This window comes from Pollicipes pollicipes, unplaced genomic scaffold, assembly GCF_011947565.3.
Source record: "Pollicipes pollicipes isolate AB1234 unplaced genomic scaffold, Ppol_2.1 Scaffold_6052;HRSCAF=7182_pilon_pilon_pilon, whole genome shotgun sequence".
Classification (NCBI taxonomy): domain Eukaryota; kingdom Metazoa; phylum Arthropoda; class Thecostraca; order Pollicipedomorpha; family Pollicipedidae; genus Pollicipes; species Pollicipes pollicipes.
This window is the reverse complement of record NW_023596805.1, coordinates 5320785-5333413: the sequence shown is the minus strand read 5'-3', so window position 1 is coordinate 5333413 and position 12629 is coordinate 5320785. Positions and strand designations below refer to the sequence as shown.

Below are 12629 nucleotides of genomic sequence, written 5' to 3'. Positions count from 1 at the left end.
CTGATGACTGGTGGCCAGCTGCCCTGAACTCCGTGACCGCAGGCGGAGCCTACCTGCGAACAGCGAGCTCGAATCCCGAAGTCTGCAAATATTTCGTTCAGTGGTAAAAAGCCACTCCTGCATCTTAAGATAATTGTTGTGCAGCAGTAGATGCAGGCACAGCGGCTAAGCTGGACTTCGTGCTCCTTGCAAAGTCCAGCTCAGCGCTCCCAAACGACCTCACTTATATCCCCAAATCAGCTGCAGCTCACTGTTTTTCTCAGTGAGATGGAATAGCCATTCGGGAAGGATCGTTGAGAACTGGTTTTTACGAATCAGTGATGTGAATGCCGCATAGCAATCGTGTGTATCACCTTCGAATGGTCCATTCATGCGCTCGCCCGTGGGTATTATGACTGGACTCACCTACCTTGTTTTCTACCGACTCTACTGAGATCAACCAACATTTTAAAATTTACCCCTATGTCTACTGGGGTTTGCTAGCCTCTGTCTGGTTTTGCCAAAATCGATCAGTGTCTATCCGGTTCTGCTTAGGACTACTGTAAAAGCATTCTACCGCTCTGTGCTGCCCGTCCACCGACGTCTTTCCAGCACTGCGACTGAGGTTTTGCAGTGCTGGCCAAACCATGCTCGGGTCTACTGATCTCCACCAGACTCCGCAGAGCCAGGCTGACCATGACCAACAAAAACCGTCGAATTCAGAGGGTGAAAAATCCGGCTAACCAGGCAAAGTGACCTGGAACCGACACTGGTCCCATGCCTTCAATAAGGGCGAAAATCCGGGTCATGCAGCCCGGATCCCAGATCTCGGGTAACTTAAGGGAGTAACATGTCAGGTAAACCGTTGTAAGAGTAGACCAGACTATCAGGCAAACCACTGCTGACCGTGAACATATCATCCGGACGCCAATAAACCCGACAAACAAAAAACTGCCGGAGGCGAGTCTCGAACTCAGACCAACCCCCTCTACCCGCGCTCCGACCAGCGTTGACCGCCACGATGCAACGCGCCCGGACCAGTTCCCAATGACCGGGTCACCAAGGCGCCCGCCGCGGTTAGCAGCCGCGCCGGCGGTTTGACCTCCAGCCGGGAAACACCACCGCAGGGGTCAGCCTAATAACCGGAGCGCTAGCCGGCCTGCCGAGGCTCATTACTCGCGGGAGGTCCGGCGGCCGTCCAGCGCATTAACCCACTACGCGGCCTGCACCGGCGGTGACCGGTTCGGTGGCATGCAATGGTGCCTCGCCGCACGGAAGCCAGATCCGGGGTACTTGAGAGCTTGCCAGGGTCTCGGGCGGCGCCGGAGGCCACAGGCGGTGGAGGATCCTGCCAGCCGGTGCTGTGTCCGCGTTTCTCCACAGTGGGATGATTGTCACGGCATTGCTGGCGGAGAGATTCGTGTTTGGCTTGGTTTAGTTCTTTGGTCGGTAATCGATCGGTGTTTTCCCGGAACACAGATTAATTCAAAGTAGTTGCAACGTGGTGTGTGGTATCTAAGTTTGACTTTTAATATATTTGTGATAACTTTTCATAAGAGGCCACGCTTATTTTTATATTAAATCATCATGATATACCAATTAAGTAATAAAATTACATTAATGGCATTTTGGTGACCAACACTAAAACTGGTCTCACCAACTTTATGCCACGATTTCTGTCTTTGAAGCGGTCCGAAAACAGCGACTTCACTGTTGACTAACTCCCTAAATGTAGGGTTAGAGCTTGTTGGTGCGGTAAAACCTTTATGCAGTAGTCCATGAATTGTGTACTGACTTTGCCAACTTAAACACGACATCCCCAGCTCACGACAAAGGATTTCAGGACATCTCGATTTCCTGAGAGCAAGATCCACCGTCCCTGCAATCTAGCATCCAGGCAGAAAACAGATCGCCAATTGGCAGCCAGCAGGATTTGTGCGGTCCGCTCCAGCTGACCTTCCCTGACCTTGCCTGCGGCGGTCAATACCGCTGCCACTTCGACCTCGCGATGTGGTTCAACCTACTGAAGTCGCGGGACGGCTGATGAAGGCACCATATGTAGGATTTTATGCAAAAGTGGATCCCGCATCCCAAGTGATCTTTTGGCAAACCTTAAAATATATCCTTGATCGTGGAAGTACTGTGCGAGAAGCAAAAGTGGATCCTGGATCACAACAAAACTTCAGGTGAAATTAAACTCCTTGAGGAACCCGTAATCACCGATGACCCGACCACATTAAAACAGCGGGCTCACGATAAAATGGGCGAACAAATCAACTGTCATGTTCCAGAAGACCTACAATCCCACACTCAACATCCAGGCCCCTGGATCTTTCCGGGGTCCAGGAACACGCCATGACGTCGCAGTGGGGCAGCGCACCGTTTTAATTGCGGCTCGTCTCGCGCATGTCACGGCCGACCCGCCGCCGATCGCAAATAAATTGCGTCTTGTTCCGCGCCGGCTCGGCCGCGCCGTCCAGAAGCGACGCCGGCGCGCGCTTTTTGGATGAAATATGGCCTTCTTTCCGGTAGCGGCGCGCTGTGAGAAGTCTTACCGCGCGCACGTCGGCCGTGCGAGGTGCTTTAATGGTGCACGTCCATCGAAATCGCTCACGGTGAAAACACCACGGTGAGCGTAATTGGGACCAGATGGCTGGCGCGGCTCTTCTCGGAGCTGAATGGACGCGCTCCTAGCGCGCATGGCTCTGTGGGCACCTGTTGCTCCTTTCATCAGCGACTCGTTAGTCATTCATTCAGAGATCAAAGGCGCGGAGCAGGGAGCGCGGCGTGGACGGGAAGTGCGCTGACAGAAATTCTCCAGAATGCGGAATTTTTCACCCGTGTGTGAATGTGCTCCCTGCTGCAAATCGCAACCGAGTTCCATAACACGGCGGTGCTGATGCAGGGTTCGCTGCCAAACATCGAAGGCTGGTCCTGTAATTCCAACTTTGCTTGAAGACGGCGTGAATGCTGAAATCACCGTCCGAGCAACTTGCAAGCGACTGGACCCGTCGCACCTCAGATCCCGCCTGGTGCTCCGGTTCGGCGGTACCCCGGCAAATCCGAACGGAACTGGGGCCGGACTGCCGGCGCCGGAAAACCGACCCCGGCGGAATCCTCGGGTTCAGGGGGTTCGTCCCGGAGCCTGGCGTCTCACGGTCGGCGAGCGTTCTCCCCGTGGGACGCTTCCCGCCCGGAAAATGGCGCGCACGGCGCGTCAGTGGGTAACCCGACCCCTTCTGTCGGCGTTTTCGGGTCGGGCGGACCGGCGCCGGCCTGGCGCAGCAGGGGCGAGCCCAGGCGCACGCGCAGGGGACGACCAAAGGCTCCCGGTGACACCGAGAAGTCGTGCGGATGGCGGCGGTTCAAGGCGGCGCTGAGCGACGGACTCTTGGCGACGGAGCCGCGAGGCGACTATCCGAGACAAACCAGGCCAGCTGGCAGGGGCGAGGCTGCCAAACTGCGGTCGCTGGCGGAGGGTGGGGCCCGAGACCGCCTATGAAAGCGGCGCGCACGCAGCCGCGCCGCCTCGGGTTTTTGCGGCGTAATCGGCGCCTTTAATCGGCACCCCCGACGGTGCACTGTCGGCATGCGCCAGATTCGTCGCACGTGCCACCTGCGTGCGGAGCCGTACGCCGTGCCCCGCCTAAGAATGAGGTGCTTTGAAGCTCGAGCAGCACGTGTTGGACATCCCTCAAGACCCACCCCAGAGGCATTCAGGCACCGAGACAGGGAGGATCACGCAAGTGTTTTTCGGGAGCACATCCAGCGGCTGGAAGCCCGTCAGGAGCTGGGGGCTCCGTACTCCTGGATTGACCGAGACCATGACCGGGACTGATTCAAACTTGTGTTCTCACCGTGTCCTCAAGCTACTGAAGCGACCCACAGCATGCAATGAGCGCCCCGGGTGAGCCCAACGTCAGAGCCAAGCAGCGTAAGCAGATGAGTAAGTCTTCGAGAGCTTAAATAAGTCTTAAGCAAGTCCTAAGGCTCCGAGAATCGACACTTTAAGCTGTAACTAACCCATACGGGCATCCACAACCCGTTTATCCCCAAACCTGATCCAGCGTTTGGACCCGATTGTGGGCTTCATCCGCCCCTCCATCCAGCATCGGAGTCAGCGCAGCTGCCGGCGACACCGGGGTGGAGTTAGCCTAGCGTCTCGTCCGGTGGCGCCAGAGACAGAGAAGAAGGGCTCAGCCGGCAGAACAGCCAGGGGAACAGAAATGAGAAACAGGGGTGGGTGGAGAGGAAAAGGCAGACGATGGCGGGCTGATGGGGTGAGCGTCAAGTGGGAGAGCCGACAGCAGGCAGACAGAAAGACAGGCAAACCGACGGGCGGAGAGACGGGGCAAGAATGGAAAAGCTGGGTTATTTAAGAGGGTAGGGAAGGTTATTTAAGAGGTTTGGGAGGTGTCACAAGACAGCGGCTGAACATCGAGCGAGCCGCCAGAAGTCAGACACAAAGACAGACAGACAGCGCGCACAGCGAACCGCTCGTGTCAGACTGACGAAGCGCAGTCAGGGAGGGGGCAGGGCTCCGAGCAGTCATCCATGCCACGACGGTGGGGAAAGACGGAGGGGGAGACGGACGAGAGCGAGGGGAAGCAGTGCTCTAGAGTCGCCATCGCCCGCAGGCGCCGGGCGTGAGACCTTCCCCGGCGCCGGAAGACGTCTCAGAGCGCAGACGACGCCGCCGCCACCGTCCCCGCCGCCGTCGCCGCTGTGGCAGTGAGGGAGTGGGCTCGGCTGCAGAGGAGTTGCGACATCAAGACACCCCACCGCGCCGCCAGCCGCAGGCGAAGCAGAACGCTCGGAGGGTCTGCGTGCGGCGCACACCCTGGATTAATTTTATAATCGTCGGAGGCGCAAAAGTCGTGGATGAAAAATGTGGTATGGGTTGTGGTAATGCTATACCAGCTTTCATAAAACACACTGCAATTTTATTAAGCCCTTGTAGTAAGATTCTTGTCTTAACAGGTTTGCTGGTCGTAAAATAACCACTGAAATCGGAGCGCTCCTAAAAATCGAAATCAGCATCATCGTCATAGTGGTTTTCGCATAACCTCAATCAGGCAGCCTAAACGCGTGGGAAATGCTGAAACTGATTATGTCCAATGTTACAGTAAATGTTAGAAATGTGAAACGTCAAAACCAATGCAAGTAAAAACACTGAGGTTAAAATAAGTCATCCGTCGCAGTTGTCCTAGTATATGATCCATGTACTCGTGTGTCATCTACAGGGGTGCACACCGCGACTTTCCAAGCTGTCTGTCGCCATAGCACGTCACATATTCACACAACGCGTGGGTTCCGAACCCTCCCTATTGTTACAAGCTCACACAAACACTTCTGCACTTCCGCTCTCATTTCCTATTGCTCGCCGCGTACGCCAACCGTAACCGCCCCAACACTCTCGACCCAGCTTTACAGTTCTCATGCTGCATATACAGTCACTGTTACGCCTTTCAACCGCATCATACGAGATCCGTCGCTCTACCTCCAAAACCAACATTCTCCGGCATGGAGGCCGAATTGGCCCGCGTTACGACGTCACCGGCCGTCACGCCGCGTCACAGGGCGTCACGCTCGCCCCACGCGCGTCACCGAGCACCCCGCGGCCTTTTCAGCCGCGTCGCGTTGTCCTGGGCCGGCTGGCGAGCGCTCCGCAGCTGATACACTGGCGCCATTTGGCGGACCGCGGCGCCACAGAGGCGGGTACAAAGGCGTCACCGACGTGCGGTGACGGCAGGGAGGCCCCCGCGCCGGCGTGACGGGCGGTGTCATCGGGAGAGGTTGGAGGGAGCGGGAGGAGGGGTGCAGACGGGGGACAAAGCCGCGTGACCGTCGCGTCACTTAATCCCATGGCATTCACGTCACTGCGCTCCAGTGACGTCACGTGACAGCGACGTCAGCGTGTTCCGTGGTGGTCACGTGGCCGTCGCGCAGTGGCGTCACATGACCATGCTTCGCGGCTCAGTGTGGTGACGCACAGTGTAGTGTCAGGATACCCTGAGACAGCGATACGGCGAAGTCACGATCATGCCCGTCCTGATTGTGCACCACGGGTGCGTAATCGCGATCACATGACGGCCACGCGATCGCACTTCAAACAGTGACACGAACCATCGGTGCACGGGTGCGGGGGAAGGGCACCGCAACTATCAGAGGGTCAGACAGGGGCTGGCGCAGCTGTGACCTGGCTGGATCAGTCAGCTCTTGTCCGATGTGCACATGGAAACATTACTGGCCCCACGCAACGACCAATCGTGTTCCATGGATCTGTAGGCTAAGATAAGCATTAAGAGTTCCTGGCCGAATGTGTACGTAGCACGAAGGCAATGAATGACCCAATGCGCATCTCATACGGAAAATTATCCGGTCGATTTTCCTATCACTGCACCACCAGAAGTGTACTGCTTACCTGTCTCGGGCTGGTGAAAGATTCTCTAAAGCAGATGATAACTATGCAGGACACGTATAAAACCCGACATGATGCGACATTTTCCCGTCAGTGATCCTCGGAATCCACGCTGGAGTGGTTTCAAAACAAATTAAGTGTGCAGTGTTACAGAAATAGTAAACAACGTCACAAACGTGCCACAGCTGATGCAATAACACACGCGGTGGACACCAAAACCGAGCAATGATGCTGCCCACAGCGGCTTTCCATAACTCACATCTATCTTACCCTCCTACAACTGAACTACAAGTACACCTCTCATCTCTCCAGTGTCCTCAGCGCCCTCGACATATGGCCTACCGTCGCCCGCAGGTCTGAGTGCGCCGACTTCCGCAAGGCGTTCGACAGATGGATCTGGACTTCCGCAAGGCGTTCGACATATGGGCGGGCGGGCACAAAGCGGCCGACACGTGTTCGCCGGGGGGCGTATCGCCTCGGTCCGATTTATTGGCTCGTCGGGCAGCTGTGCGCGCCGTGCGCCGCTGCTCGCCGCCGCCGTCCGCTTCCAAGTGGCCAATATTTGCGCTGTCACAACAAGGCCGTCGCATTGCAGCTGGTCTGCATTTACAGTCGCCGGCAAACAGGCGAGTCGAGCGCGCCCGGATTACGGCTAATTGTGACTGAGGCGCGCTGTCGGCCTGGAGAGGGCGCCGCACGTGTTGGTGGCGGAGGAGGGAGGGGGAGGGCAGGCACGGATGCTCGGACTCCCTGGCGGCACAGAGACCTTGACATGGCGGTTCAGTCGATTTTGGAGAGCGCAGGATTGATCGCATCACAGCGGCCTTTTGACAAATCCATAATTTCACCTGACAGCCATTCGAGGCTCTAGATCATTTGGTCCCACTCGGCGCAAAGTCCCGACATAGTTTTCTGGGTTGAGATAGACTGGCAGTGATGAATAGACACTTATCAAGATCCAATCAAGGAGAATAAAGGAGCTTTAAACCTGGCATCGATTCAGCATCAGCTGTTTGATGAGATGACAGGATGAAAGCAGAGCAACACTCCACTCGCCACGCTCGGGTTCCGGACAACTCCTTCCAACTCCAGCAGGCGTTCGATGCAATTTCATCAGGGGCCGAACACCATCAAACCAGGCGGCGCCGGCAGCCACCCCTCCGAACCAGAGCCTCTCCAATAACTGGCCCCGCTCCCCGCTGGTTCGGCAGCGGATCCCAGCGGCGGCGGGTACACAGCGACCCCGCACCGCGTCTTCAATTACAGCCCGGCCCAACGGCGGACAAATCGCACCGCGCCGAGCGCACTCCCCTGGCGCAGCCGGCGAGCGGCGGCGTTTTGACGCGCGACGCATTGTGACGCGCCGCCGCGCGGCGACGCTGCGCGCTCTGGGAGAGCGGCTGGCGGATGCCCCGGCTCGCGTCGGCTGGCGGCGCGACGGAGGCGTGTGGTGCATACACATCGCACAGGTGCGCGGTCCGGGGCGGTCGAAACGGAGCCTTTCAGCGAGGGGTCCTGGGCGACACGGGCGCAGCCAGGCGATGCTTTTCATCTGTCAGTCCCTTCACCTCAACAGCTGAGCGCGATTTTCAGCGCTGAGCACTCACTGCCCGTGGGGAAAACGTGACTACTGTGAGAGTTTCAACGCAGAGTAAATTCCATCACGTCAGACCTTGTCCGGGGTCTGTGGAGCTCCACCTGCCGAGCGACTCTGACGCCGCCCGTGCGCCCATGGCCGATAATCACCCATTCTCCCCGGGACTGGGATAACCTGTGTGTTTTTGTGGGGCTGGCCTTTTGTGCGCGGAATTATGGGGGCCGTCGCCGGTCAGGTGCGAGGGGAGTTGGACGGGAGGCCAGGGGCAACGGGGATTTCGTTTCACCCCGTAGACGAGACGCGGAGTATCGCTACCGCCAGCACCGCCGCAGGCCTACAAAAGGCGACATATGCAATGGCGGCTGGCGATGGGTGGGTGACTAGCGCTGTATTCAGCAGAGGTCACTGCGCGTCACAGAGGTCACACCCTGCGCAAACTGCTGCCCGCTGAAGGCTCAGACAAGTCAATCAGGCGTATGTGTGCGTGTGTGTTTGCGAAAATGGTAGTACCGGCTCTGAAGCCGCTGCTGATGATTGCGGTCTCGGAGTTCGCGACAGACAAACTCGTCGTCGCAAAAACATGCGCTTAAAGAAGTGCGTCGAAATCCGCGATGACAGCTGAGATTGAGCACAACTCGAGAACTCCGCCTTCCAGCCCGTCAGTTCGTGGGCGATACAGTGTCAAGGCGACTCGGGCTGATATCGGACCCGTTTACCGTCACGTGAGCCACCACCGTCCAACCGCTAACGACTCTTTGATGGCGCGTGTGTAAACACCGAAGCGAACCGTGAAGATCAGACCCGGCGAACGCGGCCGTGTCGGCGTCGAACCAGTTCTGATACATGCGCTGCCCATTACCGCCACTACCGATGTGGAGATAATGGCTGTAATTTGCTGCTTTTTCGGGCGGTTCGCCGACTAATTAGCTGCACTTACGCCGCGGTCGACGCTATCGACGGAGCCATCTAGCGGAGACATGCGGATGCAGCTGGTTCGGCGGACGCGGCCGAGCGCTTCTGCCGGTGTGGTGACCTGGACGCGATCAGGCGGAAGGACGAGACCGCACTAGCGTCACTACTGGCAATGACGCTGACAAGCCGCCTACCCGTGAACGCCTCGCCAGCATCTCGACGCACCGGCCGTGTCTTGGAGCCTTACCATCCACCAGGATGGCCTCGCCAAGCGGCCGTCACCGATAAACCGCCTACTCGTAAACTCCGCGACCGTATCTGGACGCGAAATTCCTGCCGTGCGCCGTAAGCCGTCGCCCTATTTTTCACAACACCCGTCGACAACCTTGGCGCAGCCTCAGCCAGCACCTCGGCCAACACCAGTTGCAGCCTCAGCCTGCGATCGCATCGCTCGCACGCCACTGTGCACCCAGCGATGCACAAACGCGGAGCGTGTGAAGGCCGCATGCGGCATGCCGTGCGCGAGGTGACAGGCCGTCGCACGCGAGGCGCTATGGATGGGTCCGCCGCTGACGGACGTTGGGGGACAGGAGGCGGCCGTGTCGTTACATCGTGTGGCGGCCGGCGGTGTACACAGCGGGCTAATGGGGGGCACTTGAGGAAGCGTTGTTTGGTCAGGTTGCCTGAATGCTTCCAGCACGCGACGCGCGACGGAGAGGAGCTCTCGAGGTGGACGGTGGCTTCCTGTTAGTGTACTGTGGTTCGCCGTTGGTGGATGGTGTCTCTCCTGTCAGTGGACGGAGGTTCGCTGTTAGTTGACGAAGGCTCGCTGTGCGTGGACGGTGGGTTTCTGTGAGTGGACGGTGGATCGCTGCTTCTGAATGGTCGAGTTCCCTGCAGGTGCACAGTAACCCAGGCACGGTGGACAGCCGCCCAGCAACCGGTGGGCAATGGTGGACCGCAGTTCTGGCAATGGTGGACCGCAGCTCTGGCAATGGTGGACCGCAGTTCTGGCGAGGATGGACAGCAGCTCTGGCGATGGTGGACCGCAGGTCTCGCGACGATGGACAGCAGCTCTGGCGATGGTGGACGCGCAGCCGCCGGCGCTCGCTGAGGACAGCCGACGGCTAGCAGCCAGCATTGATTGCCTCGCGTTGGTGGTGTCGTTCGCTGGAGGCGCGGAGCAGGTGACGCTCGCCCAGGGCGGTGTGGGTGTTGTAAGTGCGCCCCGCGGCGGTGCATGGCGGCGAGAGGTGACGGGAAAGCGAGGCGAATCCAAGGTGGCGACTGCAATGCGCCAACAGACGGAGAGCGAGACGCCATGAATGATCAGAACGGTCAAAATAATGTCGTCCCTTTCGTCTGAAAGACTGAGATGAATTCGATGGACGTGCGCAGCATTATTTTTTCTCAAGTGTTGGCTGCGGCGGCGTCGGGAAGCTTAGTGATTGAGCGTGACTTTATTAATTTAACTAAAATGTATAGCAATGTACTGTATGCGTCGTATAATGCCGTTAAAAACGTTTTAAGTGGATGCATATTTTATTCATTTTTCACTTTTATGTTTATAATTGTTTTGATGCTGCGCTGCAAAACTGCAGTTTGGTCGCTGAATTGTCTTGCTCCATGCTTGAATGAAGTCTAGAACTCCGTAAACAATGTCCTTTATCACCATGATTAACTATATGTACAGTCCAACGAAATATTTGATAATACGACCCCGCTGCAGCCAGCAGCTTGCGTAGCTGGTTCATTGCGACAACGCTTCGATAACTTCTGCTGTCTTACATACTACAGGCATGCAAACTTAGTCACGTGCCCTGAACAGAATGGTATGCGGCTAGTCTCTCCCGTGTATCCAGCATGGCACGCGAACCACCGCCGTGTGCGCTAACGGTCGGCAGCGCGTGCCGACTTGTTCAAACGCTCCTCCAGTCACGGAGAGTGGCAGGTCAACAACGCGCGATATGGGAGAGACCGCCCGCTCGCGTACAAACAGATGTGAACGGAAGACGTGGGATGCGCCCAGGGTGACTTGGTCTTTTGTGTTTGATGTTTCGTCTCGCGGACGGCCGGCGCTGCCGCGGTTTCGCGGCTTCCCCGCGCTCTTTCCAGAGATACCGATGAAAGCGGATGCTTCAAGGCAGAACGGGCTGGACGAAAAATAAAATTAACTGGGGTCGAAAGAATTTAATTAAAAGAGTGAACGCGATGGCGAAAACAATAAGGTGGAAGCTAAATCGCCTCGGCGTGTGCGAGGCATTAGGGGCCGCCCTTTCAGTCCAAGATACAGCTCTTACCGCAAAGCTCGACTCCAAAGAACTTAAAATGTTATACTAACGTGACCGATATCAGGCTGACGGGAGCAAACTGAAACGCACAGAATCATGACATTCGAAATCGGAAGGCGCCAACTTAATAACTGCACCCGCAGCATCGCAGTCGAAAATCGGTTCGTGTCTACGGATGCGCGCTAAGCTGGTGGTCTGTGTTTCGGTTATTTCCGCCTGTGTTCCGGTCGTTTCTGCCTGCGTTTGGGTTATTTCTGTCTGTGCTTCGGTCAGCGTTTTCGGCTCCAAACGCATTTTTTAACGCCACGATGGCGTGCACGTGCTTCAACTTACCCATAAAACGAGTCCCGGCCGGGGTGCAGTCGGAGATACAACCGCCACTGTATCTCGATCGGCCAGGGTCCACAACCACTAGCTCCGGTTCCGGACCTCGTCACAACCTCGTCACACCGACGCCCGCAGCCTGAGAGTCTACGCTGCTCCCGCGCCGTCACGCGCACCCCCCACCGCCGCACGCGAGCAACTGGCGCTGGAACAGCTGGGCGGCGGCGGCCGGCCGCGCGCCGCGGTCTGCGCATGCGCACTGACCGTCCCTGGGCACGCCGCGTTCGGGCGGAGTTCGACGAGGTGGAAGTGTTGTCTGGGTGCTTTGAGTTGGCTTAGGGGACCTGTTGGAGGCTGGCGAAGGCGCAGGCTGAGTCGGCAATGCGGACAACCGGAAAAATAATTTGCTATGCACGTTGCAAAAAAAGAAAAGTCAGAGAGCACCAGTTAACTGTCGGTTGATACTTTTCAAAGTAGCTTTTGAATCATGAACGTTGCTCGGTTGCTTATGGTTTATTTAAAGGCGACAATCAGCATGCGTCTGCGTCAAAGAATGTTTTTTATTTGTACCGCAAAAACCGGGAGGTCGAGGTCTCGTGCAAAAATTAATGGGCTTGCACAACTAACTCAAAATAACGTAACTGATTATGAGAAAAACACCACAGCTGCTCCGGTTTGTGCTCGTTTGGAGACGAGGTCCTTCGGAATGCGGTGTGAAATGTTTGCAACCGAGCTCGCGGCACAGCTGATATGCACACACTGCTCACCATTGTCGAAGTTGGGCGCGTATTCAGTAAGGGCTCACATATTTGATCTCCTGTGGCCCAAAGAAACATTATCAAGAATAAATGAGGTACTTATGAATCAACCAATCAAGAAATGCTGCGCTTTTACTGAGGCCGGGTGAACATAAATTTGGATTTATGATGCATGGCAGTGTTGTTGATAACGCGCATGTTGGTAGTTACTTTCTTTATTGCGCGTGCGATGTAACACACGTTCTGCGTTCGTAAAGGTGCACACGCAGCAGTCGTTGGTGACCCAATTGCAGAGAGAGCTAGAAAGTCATTAAACGCGTTACCTGCTTGTCACAAGAAGTCCGATA

The 12629-nt window shown here is 56.7% G+C and overlaps 1 protein-coding gene across 1 annotated transcript in view; it reads right to left on the bottom strand.

The window, feature by feature from the left end:
• Positions 1 to 11703, bottom strand: part of LOC119104516 (netrin receptor UNC5C) — a 104346-nt gene extending 92643 nt beyond the window's left edge. The window contains exon 1 of the mRNA XM_037228231.1: positions 11534 to 11703. The gene's annotated coding sequence lies outside the window, so the exon portion shown is untranslated. The remainder of the gene's footprint in view (positions 1 to 11533) is intronic.
• Positions 11704 to 12629: the final 926 nt, after the last annotated feature.